Raw genomic sequence first — 10,286 nt, 5'->3', positions numbered from 1 at the left:
CCACTGAGCACATACAATGCTTATCTTTCTGAAACTGATTCTATGAAGTCAGCATCACCCTGATAACAAAGCCAGGCAAAGATATCACACAAAAAAGAAAATTATAGGTCAATATCACTGATGACAGTAGATGCCAAAATCCACAACAAAATACTAGCAAACTGAATCTGACAATATATTAAAAGGATCATACACCACGATCAAGCGAAATTTATTGCAGAGATGTGAGGAATTTTCAATATCCTTAAATCAGTCAATGTGATAAACTATGTCAATGAAATGAAAAATAAAAATCATATGATCATTTCAACAGATGCAGAAAAAACTGTGATAGACTTTAACATCTGTTCATGAAAAAAAAAAAAAAAAACTTTCCAGAAAGTAGGCACAAAGTGAATTCATGTCAACATAATGCAGGCCATTTATGACAAACCCACAGTTAACATCATACTCAATGGCCAAAAGTTGAAAGCATTTCCTCTGAGATGACAAGCAAGAAAATGATGCACACTCTCAGCAATTTTATTCAACATAGTTTTTTGGAAGTCATAGCTATAGCAATCAGAGAAGAAAAAGAATTAAAGGGAATACAGATTGGAAAGGAGGAAGTTAAACTGTCACTGTTTGCAGTTAATGTGATATTATGAATAGAAGATCATAAAGATGCTACCAGAAAACTAAGAGAATTCATCAATGAATTCAATAAAGTTGCAAAATAGAAAGTTAATATACAGAATATGTTGCATTTCTATGCCCTAAAAATAAAATATTAGAAAGAGAAATTAAGGAAACAATCACATTTACCATCATATCAAAAAGAAAAAAATACCTAGGAATAAAGCTACCTAAAGGAGAGCAGTCCTGGGTGTTCTTTGGAAGGAATGATGCTAAAGCTGAAACTCCAATACTTCGGCCACCTCATGCGAAGAGTTGACTCATTGGAAAAGACTCTGATGCTGGGAGGGATTGGGGGCAGGAGGAGAAGGGGATGATAGAGGATGAGATAGCTTGATGGCATCACCGACTCAATGGACATGAGTTTGAGTAAACTCCAGGAGTTGGTGATGGACAGGGAGGCCTGGCATGCTGTGATTCATGAGGTCGCAAAGAGTCAGACATGACTGAGTGACTGAACTGAACTGAACTAAAGGAGGCACAAGAACTGTACTCTGAAAACTGTAAGATGTTGATGAAAGAAATTGAAGACAATATAAACAGATAGAAGGATATATTGTTTCCTTAGATTTGAAGAATCAGTATTGTTAAAATGACCATACTATCCAATGCAATCAATAGATTCAATGCAACCCCTGCAAAACTTTTCACAGAGCTAGAACAATTTTAAAATTTGTATGGAAACACAAAGGGCCCTGAATAGCCAAAACAATCTTGAGAAAGAAGTGCTGAGGGAATTACACCCTTCTTGACTTCAGAGAGTATACAACAAACAGTATGGTATAGCACAAAAACAGACACATAGGTCAATTAAACAGAATACAGTATTAAAAAGAAAGGAGTGCAGAGTAACTCTGATGTTTGACTGGAGTAACCAGAGGACTCGAATGGTCATTGCCTGTAATGGAGAAGATGGGGTGGGTGGGTCAGGTTTGTGCAGGAAGACTGGAAATGTACAGTAACATCAAAATACATAGATGGTAATAGAGGCAAGATGTGAAGCAGAATTATGAAGGCTGTGAATAAAGGCAAAGAAAAAGCATATTTAAAGATGGGGCCCAATTTGGGGAATTTAGTGATATAAAAAGAACAAACTAAAGAGACAGTGATATAGTAGGTACTATGGATTGAATTGTGTCCTTCCAAAATTTATATACTGAAACTAGAACTCCCAACATGACTGTGTTTGAAGATACTACTTTTAGGAGGAAATCAAGGTTAAATGAGGACAGAAGTGTGATGGCCTAATATGATAGGGTTAGTGGTATTATAAATGAAGAAAGTCTTTCCCTCTTTGCTTTTCTTCCTTTCTCTTCCCCTCCCCCCACTTCATCCCACCATGCACACACCGTGAGGAAAGTCCATGTGAAGAGGACACAGCAAGAAGGTGCTGTCTGCAAGCATTTTGGTCTTGGATCTCCAGTCTCCAGAACTGTGAGAAGATAAATTTTTGCAGTTTAAGTCCACCCAGACTATCGTATTTGTGACAGGGCTGAGTAGCTGCCATAGCTGACTAGACAAGAGGACACCAAAAATGTGTAGTGCCTTGGGAGCAATGGGTTATAGCTTTTCAAAAAGGTAGGGGTAATCACCAAATTCAAGAGAGTGGTTCTTTGCAGTTCAGAGAAATTCTTGGGGTTGAACAGATGGCAAGGGGGGTTAATTTTTATTTTTATTTTTAGCATTTTTTATTTCTCAATTTAGCTGGTGTGTGTAGTTCTACATCATAATATTTTAAATATATTTTTTTGTGTATGAAATATTCTATAAAATTTGAAAAACTCATAGTGAGAAGAGCATAAAAGAGGACTTTAAAAAAAAGGATACTCAGTTGAAATAGACCATAAACAGATATAACATGCAAATGAATTCAGTTTCCTAGAGGAAAACAATAGAAAGGGAAAAACTAGAGATCTATTTAAGAAAATTAGAGATACCAAGGGAACATTTCATGCAAAGATGGGCTCAATAAAGGACAGAAACAGTTTGAACTTAGTAGAAGCAGATTAAGAACAGGTGGCAAGAATTCACAGAAGAACTATACAGAAAAGATCTCCATGATCCATAAACCACAATGGTGTGATCACACCTGGAGTCAGACATCCTGGAATGTGAACTCAAGTAGGCCGTAGGAAGAATTACTAGGAACAAAGCTAGTGGAGGTGATGGAATTTCGGTTGAGCTATTTCATGTTCTAAAATATAATGTTGCTAAAGTGCTATACTCAATATGTCAGCAAATTTGGAAAACTCAGCAATGGCCGCAGGACTGGAAAAGGTCAGTTTTCATTCCAATCCCAAAGAAAGGCAATGCAAAAGAATGGTCAAACTACCACACAGTTGCACTCATCTCACACGCTAGTCAAGTAATGCTCAAAATTCTCCAAATGAGGTTTCAGCAGCACACAAACCAAGAATTTTCAGATGTTTGAGCTGGATTTAGAAAAGGAAGAAGAACAAAGATCAAATTGCCAGCATCCTTTGGATCATCGAAAAAGCAAGAGTGTTCCAGAAAAACATTTACTTCTGCTTTATTGACTATGTCAAAGCCTTTGACTGTGTGGATCACAAAAAACTGGGGAAAATTCTTAAAGATACAGGAATACCATACCATCTTACCTACTTCCTGGGACATTTGTATGCAAGTCAAGAAGCAACAGTTAGAACCGGACATGGAACCATGGACTGGTTCCAAATTGGGAAAGGAGTACATTAAATCTGCATATTGTCACTCTGCTTATTTATCTTTTATGCAGAGTACATCATGCAAAATGGTGAGCTGGATGAAACACAAACTGGACTCTGGATTGCCAGGAGAAATGCCAATAACCTCAGATATGCAGATGACACCACCCTTACGGCAGAAAGCGAAGAGGAACTGAAAAGCCTCTTGATGAAAGTGAAAGAGGAGAGTGAAAAAGCTGACTTAAAACTCAACATTCAAAAAACTAAGTTCATGGCATCTAGTCCCATCACTTCAAGGCAAATAGATGAGGAAACAGTGGAAACAGTAAAAGACTATTTTCTTGGACTCCAAAATCACTGCAGTTGGTGACTGCAGCCATGGAATTAAAAGACACTTGCTGCTTGGAAGAAAATGTATGATGAAACTAGACAGTATATTAAAAAGCATCGATGTTACTTTGCCAGTGAAGGTCCATCTAGTAAAAGCTTTGGTTTTTCCAATAGTTATGTGTGGATGTGAGAGTTGGACCACAAAGAAAGCTCTTCAGTTCAGTTTAGTCACTCAGTCATGTCTGAGTCTTTGTGACCCCATGAACTGCAGTACGCCAGGCTGCCCTGTCCATCACCAACTCCCAGAGTCCACCCAAACTCATGTCCATTGAGTCGGTGATGCCATCCAACCATCTCATCCTCTGTGATCCCCTTATTCTCCTGATTTCAATATTTCCCAGCATCAGAGTCTTTTCCAATGAGTCAGCTCTTCGCATCAGGTGGCCAAAGTATTGGAGTTTCAGCTTCAGCATCAGTCCCACCAATGAACACCCGGGACTGAGAGGATGGACTAGTTGGATCTCCTTGTGGTCCAAGGGACTCTCAAGAGTCTTCTCCTACACCACAGTTCAAAGCATCATCTGAAGCTCAACTTTCTTTATAGTCCAGCTCCCACATCCATACATGGCTACTGGAAAAAACATAGTCTTGACTAGAGGGATTTTTGTTGACAAAGAAATGTCTCTGCTTTTTAATATGCTGTCTAGGTTGGTCATAACTTTCCTTCCAAGGAGTAAGTGTCTTTTAATTTCATGGCAATCACCATCTACAGTGATTTTGGAGCCCCAGAAAAATAAAGTCTGTCACTGTTTCCACTATTTCCCCATCTATTTGCCATGAAGTGATGGGATTGGATGCCATGATCTCAGTTTTCTGAATGTTGAGCTTTAAGCCAACTTTTTCACTCTCCACTTTCACTTTCATCAAGAGGCTTTTTAGTTCTTCTTCACTTTCTTCTATAAGGGTGGTGTCATCTGCATATCTGAGGGTTATTGATATTTCTTCCAGAAATCTTGATTCCAGCTTGTGCTTCCTCCAGCCCAGAATTTCTCATGATGTACTCTGCATGTAAGTTAAATAAGCAAAGTGACAATATACAGCCTTGATATACTCCTTTTCCTATTTGGAACCAGTCTGTTGTTACATGTCCAGTTCTAATTCTTGCTTCCTGACCTGCATACAGGTTTCTCAAGAGGGAGGTCAGGTGGTCTGGTATTCCCATCTCTTTCAGAATTTTCCACAGTTTCTTGTGATCCAATACTAAGAAATATATTTGTGTAAATTATATTAATAAGAGGCTAAATAGTATGGTTAAATCTGTGGGCTCTGGAACCAGACTGCCTCAGTTTGAATCATAGGTCTGCCAGGTTTTACCTGTACGACCTTGATTAAATTACTCAAACTCTCTGCTCTTTGGGGTCTTCATTTATAAAGCAGTTATTATAGTTGCAGCTACCCCATTCAATTTTGTTTGAGGTAAATGAGTAAATATATGTGGAAAATTTAGAACACTGCTTGGCAAATTAATAAATGAAGAAATGTTTAATTTAAAGATATATATATAATATTTTTATTAACATAAATAAATAAATAAATTTTAAAAAATGAAACAAAAATATAGAATATTGCTTTGCATTAATAAGGTACCCTGAAAACTGAACTTTAAAATATTAGGCCAAAGGATGAAGATAAAACGTTCATATGTTGCCAGGTGCCCAAATAGTACATAAAACTGCAAGACTCATTTCTAACAAAATTATAAATAACCTTTCAATAGAAAGAAAACCTATAACCTAGAAAGCAAGTGGACCTACTGGAAAATTACAGGAGCATCAATTTGTTTAATTTTTGCAACATCGTTCTTTTTTTTTTTAATTTAAATTTTTACTTTATTTTACTTTACAATACTGTATTGGTTTTACCATACATTGACATGAATCCGCCACAGATGTTCCCAATCCTGAGTTCCCAATCCTGAACCCCCCTCCTACCTCCCACCCCATATCATTCTTAATGGTAAAACTTTAGAACTGATTCTGTGAAGTCAGAGAATACAAAAATGTGAAATCTTAATGCTACTATTCATCTGTGTTCTGGAGGTTTAAGACAATGTAGGGATTCCCTTGTGGCTCAACTGGGAAAGAATTAGCCTGCAATGCGGGAGACCTGGGTTTGATCCGTGGTTTGGGAAGATCCCCTGGAGAAAGAAAAGGCTACCCACTTCAATATTCTGGCCTGGAAAATTCCATGGACTATACAGTCCACGGGGTCACAAAGAGTTGAACACGACTGAGCGACTCTCACTTTCACTTTCAAGATAATGTAATACAATAGCAAAATCATGAGGTTAAAAAAATGAAATGACAGATGCTGTGTTTATGCAGCAATTCTCAAGACACAACCAAAAAGAGATAGAGAAAGGATCAAAATGTAATATCACTTGTTCTCCTATATAGTAACAATGCACAATTATAAATAATACAAAATAATTCAATTTACAATAACAATTCAAACTATAAAATTTTTAGAATAAATGTGGGTTACATAAGATATGTGTGAAAAACATACAATTTGTGAAAAAAATAAAAATAAATAGAAACCATGTTCACAGTAAGGAAGATTTATTATAACAAGCATGTCAATTAACCTGGAACAGCTCTGTAAAACAAAAATCTTGAGATACTTTTCAAAGAAATTGACAAGCTGATTTTGAAGTTAACCTGGAATAGTCATGTGCAGGATTAGTTAAGGGAAAGTTTGAAGAAGATTAGCAGTGGAGCAATGTTCACTCATCACAGTTTCAGTTCAGTTCAGTTGCTCAGTTGTGTCCGACTCTTTGCCACCCTGTGGACTGCAGCAAGCCAGACTTCCCTGTCCATCACCAATCTCTGGTTCCTCTGCCTTTTCTACACCCAACTTGAACATTTGGAAGATCTTGAATCATGTACTGTTGAAGTTTGTTGAAGTTTATCCCACCAGAAATCAAACATACAATGCAACTAAGGCAACTAAAACTGCAGGATTATGTAAGAATTGAAAACAGATCAGTAGCATATACCCATGTAAATACAGAATTTTTAATATTCAGCAAATGCAACATTTTAAATCAGTGTTATGAGAGCCGTGGTCCCCAGTCTTTTGATTTCATGGAAGAAAATTTTCCCACCGATGAGAGTGGTGGCAGATGGTTTGGGGATGATTCAAGTGTATTACATTTATTGTGTACTTTATTTCTATTACTATTACCTCAGCTCCACCTCAGATCATGAGGCATTAGATCCTGGAGTTTGGAAACCCCTGATAGATAACCTCAAGTGGATACTATCCTATGGCAGCAATTGGGAGATAAATCAGTGAAGCGTCATAGGAGGCCAAGAACTAAGTGTGCAAATCTTTTCCCAGCTGCCTTCACTGACACCATGTTGGTAGCTGTGGTGGGAGAACTTATAGAAATTAACAAATGTTGCAAATCAGGGATTTCCCCTCAAGACTTTCCTGTGCTCCCCACCTCTACGTCCATGAATGTGTCAAGTATTTACTAGCTGCTGCTGCTGCTACTGCTGCTGCTAAGTTGCTTCAGTCATGTCCAACCTTGTGCGATCCCATAGACGGCAGTCTACCAGGCTTCCCCGTCCATGGGATTCTCCAGGCAACAACACTGGCTGCTGCTGCTGCTAAGTTGCTTCAGTCATGTCCGTCTCTAGAACACTGAAGTGGGTTGCCATTTCCTTTTCCAATGCATGAAAGTGAAAAGTGAAAGTGAAGTCACTCAGTCGTGTCCGACTCTTTGCGACCCCATGGACTGCAGCCTACCAGGCTCCTCCGTCAATGGGATTTTCCAGGCAAGAGTACTGGAGTGGGGTGCCATTGCCTTCTCTGAGCACACTGCTGCATATATACTTTGAACAAACAATTCTACTTGTAACAATAAGCCCTGTAGAAACCCTCTCCATGTTGGATCAGTTCAGCAGAAAGTAAAAGAGTGACCAAGTCAAACTGAATTACATCATCAGGACACTTGTGATCTCGCAAGGTGGGAGTTCAGAAGCCAAGCACTAGCTGGCTGACTCAGTGGCTCAACGGTGTCATCAGTGACAGGTTCTTTTCATTGCTCTATTCTGTTGCTCATAGAATTTGCTTCACTTTAAGTCTCTCAATTATAGGATGGATGGTCCAGTGTGGGAAGAGATAAACTCTTCCTTGACCATAGAACCTGTTTTCCCCTTTGAATGACTTGGTCCACTCAGGTCAAGAGAGTCACTAGGGTAAGGCTGCTCTGAAGCCTCAGTTTTCTCAAGATCGGCTGAGAAATGGGGATTTGTGTGGCCAGTTGAATAAAATCAGGGTTTTTCTAGGCCCAGGTATATCTCCTAAGTTTAAAAAAGAAAAAGATTTTAAAAAAGAAAATCTTCAAAGCAATAGAAATGATAAGTATTTATTGTATAATCACATTTATTTAGAGCAAAACAACTCTCACGTGTGTGCGTCTATCTATCTGTGCCTATCGAGGTGTGAGGAAGGAGAAAGATCGAAGAGGAGGAAAGGGAGGGTGAGGAAACCAGTTCTGTCAAGGGATGGACCCAACCCATTGTAGCTGCGTGACCTTGGGCACAATACTCAACCTCTCTGGCCTCAGTGTCTTCAACCGTACAATGAGGATAACAGTGTCTACCCTATGGGATTGCTGTGATGATTAAATGAAAGACTATCTGTAAAACTCATTGGAGGATACTCAGCAGATGTCAATGCTCTATAAAGGTATATTGATATTTCCTTATTCTTTCTATGCAATTAGATATAAATTTTTAGCTGCAAGAATTTTTTGTAAGATAAAATAAATGAAAAGTAGTGTTCCCAGGGAAGCAATACTACCAGCTATAATTAAGGACCTGGTATATTCCAGGACTGGGTTGGGTCATCTGTGAGCTGCCCCATGAGAGGCAGAGGGGAGCTCAGCTGGGAGCATTTACTCTCTGGCCTTAAGGCTTCTTTCAGGATGTTCTTTAAAGGACATATCTTACACTTTTCTTGAAAGAAAAAATGTAAAGGTAGCTTTCTTTTTGAAATGTGATTTTGTGCTTCATAATGCAATAGAATGAAAGTTTTTCTTATCTAATTTGTTTATTGCATTGAAAGAGTTATTCTCTTTTGCTATAGAGAGCCCACTGCAGTTTGATAAAATGTTATGACATATTTTTAAATTACATTCAATTTAAGTGCAATACCAAACAAGGTATCTGCCAATTTCTATCATGGAATATCCAGCCTCTGTGAATCCTGTTGGTATATATTTTTATCTTTACTTGCATATGAGTATTTTAATTTAGTGGTATTTTGAGTTTGCAAATGATTTTACATCTTAGTTTTTAAAGTTAACAGTACATTATAAGCTCCTATTCATATGTTCTTATATAATTTTAAAACTATATATTGCAGTGCTGCATTCCATATTATATTGATCTGATGGGGTTATGGGAATTTCCCTGGGTGTTAAATCACAATAGGCCCCCTAGCCTGCACCCTGGAAATGAAAGATTGTAAATTCTGCTGAGATGTTTCCAAGATTCAGAAGACAACACTACACCACTGTGTACTGTTGGCTGTTTTGTTTTGTTTTGTTTTGTTTCTCTCTCTTGGTTAAAGGAGAAATCAAGTCCAGTGCTGAGTTCAAGGCATTCATGGCTGGGATCGTAGCCAGGCTGTCTGTCTTTGGAAGTGGGCTCTTGTCTGGGTAGGGACAGAGGCCCCATGCAGCGCAGCCCAGACCCCGCCGCCCGTGGTGCCAAGGGCGCTGAGCTCTGCACTGAGCCAGGGAGACCGCGCACAGCTGCTGATGCTTCGATGTCAGAGCTGACATGGGGTCACCATAGCGACGGAAGCGGCTGCCAGAGAAGCCCGGGGGCGAAACCCCGCCTGAAAGGACAGGAAAATGACACTGGCCAGCCCGTGCCCAAATACCCACTAGGTAGACGACAGAACGGGTTACAGATCAATATAACAAGAGAGAAAATGCAGATCAGTCGTCCTCGAGTGACTAAACAAATTATATAAAACCAACAAATAATTACCGGTCCCCAGTATTTCCAGCCGGGAGCCAGAGGGTCAGCCTGGGCAAGGGGCAAGACTGGTGTTTAAGTCCCACCTCTAAGATTTGATGCAGTATTTGGCAAAGTACAGTGCTAATTTATTTGTACATGAAATAATGTTTACCTTAAATGAAGTGTGGAGAAAATTAATGAACATATCAGATGTAAACTGCTGGGTGCTTAAAGAACAAGCCAGCACCCCTTTAGGGAAACAAGAGACAGTTTAAGAGATAAAGACACTTTGATGGAATGACAATCGAGGTTCCTAATTGTGACTTCAAAGAGTGTAACAGCTGAAGTTCCTTATGAATTGTAAGAGAAAAGCTGATTTGTTTGTGCAGTTTTGATACTAGATTTATTTTATTATGTATTCCTGAAAGGCACTCTATTTGGAGTAGATGTATCATAAATATTTAATTATCTGAAAATTAAATCAACCTTCATTCTCTCTCTTATTCTGGATAAATAATTTACTTTTATTAATTCTAATAATTTACTTTTATTAATTCTA

The sequence above is a fragment of the Oryx dammah genome, unplaced genomic scaffold, assembly GCF_014754425.2.
Source record: "Oryx dammah isolate SB20612 unplaced genomic scaffold, SCBI_Odam_1.1 HiC_scaffold_9, whole genome shotgun sequence".
NCBI lineage: Eukaryota > Metazoa > Chordata > Mammalia > Artiodactyla > Bovidae > Oryx > Oryx dammah.
This window is presented reverse-complemented; position numbering follows the sequence as displayed.